Here is a 2,880-nt window from a genome sequence, read left to right on the forward strand (position 1 = left end):
TCTTTGTCTAAGGAGTCAATTATTAGGCCACTCTTGAAGACGCCTGCATTGGATCCCTCAGAATTGGGCAATTATAGGCCTGTCTCCAACCTCGCATGGTTGGGCAAGGTGATCGAGAGGATGGTGTTGTCTCAGCTACAGGAGGAAGCAGATTATCTGGACCCATTTCAAAAAAGCTTCCAGGCAGGCTATGTGGTTGATATGGCCTTGGTCCACCTGTTGGATTATCTTCAGTTTGGAACTGACAGGGCGAGTGTGACTCTATCCTTTTGGATATCTCAGAGGCTTTCCATACCATTGACTGTGGTATCCTTCTGGGATGCCTGAAAGGTTTGGGAGTGGGAGGCATGGCTTTGCAGTGGTTCCACTCCTACCTCTCAGGTAGGTTCCAGATAGTGTCGCTTGGAGATTGTTGCTCTTCAAAACAAGAGCTCCAGTACGAAGTCCCATAAAGCTCCATACTGCCTCCAATGCTTTTTAACATCTACATGAAACCGCTGGGAGAGATCATCAGGGGATTTGGTGCAGGGTGTTATCAGTATGCTGATGGCACCCAAATCTATTTCTCCATATCAACTTCATCAGGAAATGGCCTAACGTCCCTAAATGCTTGCCTGGAGGCAGTAATGGGCTGGATGAGGGAGAACAAACTGAGGCTAAATCCAAGCAAGACTGAGGTACTCCTTGTGGGAAGTCAAGACTTAGGAAGTGGTTTAGAGCTGCCGGTTCTGGATGGAGTTGCACTCCCCCAGAAAGATTTCTCAGGTTGAGGCAGTGGCCAGGAGTGTTTTCTATCAGCTTCAGCTGACTTGCCAGCTGTGTCCATTTCTGGAGATAAATGACCTTAAAACAGTGGTACATATTTTTATTTATTTAACATATTTTAATACCGCCCAAAACTTACGTCATATGCTGGTAACATCCAGTCTTGACTACTGCAATGCGCTGTATGTCGGGCTGCCTTTGTATGTAGTTTGGAAACTGCAGTTAGTACAGAATGCAGCAGCCAGGTTGGTCTCTGGGGCTGCCCGGACAGATCATATCACACCTATTTTAAAAGAACTACGCTGGCTGCAATAAGTTTCCAGGTGAAATACAAAGTGCTGGTTATTACCTATAACGCCTTAAATGGCTTGGGTCTGAGTTAATTAAGAGAGCGCCTAATTTTTCATCAACTCCACCGCCTGTTAAGATAATCTGGAGAGGTCCAGTTGCAGTTGCCACCGGTTTGGTTGGTGGCGACTCGAAACCGGGCCTTTCCTAGAGTTGCCCTGGGATTCTGGAATGTGCTTCCTAACGAAATTAGAGTCTCTCCTTCTCTGAATGTTTTTAAGAAGGACCTAAAAACATACCTGTTCAGTCAGGCTTTTAGTTTATCATTTCAAAGTTTTAGAGTTTGTATTGTAATGTATTTTAAATTCTTTTAATTATATCAGTGTTTTAATTGGTTTTATATTGTGAACCACCTGGGGACTTCTTTCGTATGGGGCGGTATATAAATGTACTACAGAAAGAAAGAAAGAGAGAGAGAGAGAGAAAGAGAGAGAGAGGTAATAAAACTTAACTAGCAATGTAAATCAGACACTTACAAAGAGGCATTTTAGCTTAGAGGTCTGAATTGAGATTAAATCAGTGTGGAATGCAGAGTTTAGATTTAGGAGGGAGGAGAGAGAGAGAGATTCTTAGTATACCTTCTTCCAGTTTCTTCTGGGTGTCTGTCGCCATTGCAGGATGGGGAATGCTGGGGCCTCCTTCCCAGGGGCCAAGCAGGAGGACAAGGCAGAGGAGAGGCAAGCGTGCCACTCACAAGCCAGGGAACCAGAAAAGCGGCTGGTTCCAGGGAAAACCCAGGGGAGATCGGCTCTCTAAGGCAGACAAGCGTGGTGCATGGTTTGGATCAAGAGATGAGTCCAAACCAGGAGCTGGAAGCGAAGCTGGAGCAATGGTCGTGGTATTCATTCATTCATTCATTCAGCATATTTGTATACTGCCCACGAATGAAGTCCCTAGGTGGTTTATAACATTTCCAGCCCAGTGGCAGATGGAATTGCCAGAGCTAAAGCACACGCAGGTAGAGAAAGACACACAGGTCTGAAGAAAGAGCACACCACTGAGCAGGGCTTACGGTTAAAACCAGCAAAAACGTGCCTTTGGGCCAAACATGTGTCACACCTCCTGGTTGCAGGGGATGACATACAAAAGTTAGTGACCAAAGTCTGGCAAAAAAGGGCTAGTGCTCTTTCAGGCAGTGATATATAGTCCAACATCTGTGCACAGTACAATGATTGGAAATCCCGACAATCCATAGGGAGAAATGACTTGACTAACAAGCCAGAGGTTGCTGGTTCGAATCCCCACTGGTAGGTTTCTCAGACTATGGGAAACATCTATATTGGGCAGCAGCGATATGGGAAGATGCTGAAAGGCATCATTTCATCCTGCATGGGAGATGGCAATAGTAAACCCCTCCTGTATTCCACCAAAGACAACCACGGGGCTCTGGTCGCCAGGAGTCGACACTGACTTGATGGCACACTCTACCCTTTACCATTTGCTGGCAATTTGCGGCAATCGATGAATCAACTGTGTTATTTTTCAAGTTAGAATAAAAAGCGTTTGATAAGGCAGTGGCACAGTTGATTCATCAATTGCCGCAGATTGCCAGCAGATGGCGCAAACAATAATACACAACTTCCTTGTACATTATTTGGATTTCTTGATTCATTTGTTGTTGTAATTGGCACCAAAGTTATATCTTGCCATCTGGAAGAGTCCCTAGTGTGGAAGCATTTGCAATAGGCATTCCCCACAACAAGGACAATTCACATTTCACCATCACAAGGTCTGTGATGGTGGGTGTAGAGTAAACTGCCCATTCCA

The sequence above is a fragment of the Hemicordylus capensis genome, chromosome 1 (genome assembly GCF_027244095.1).
Source record: "Hemicordylus capensis ecotype Gifberg chromosome 1, rHemCap1.1.pri, whole genome shotgun sequence".
NCBI classification, from domain to species: domain Eukaryota; kingdom Metazoa; phylum Chordata; class Lepidosauria; order Squamata; family Cordylidae; genus Hemicordylus; species Hemicordylus capensis.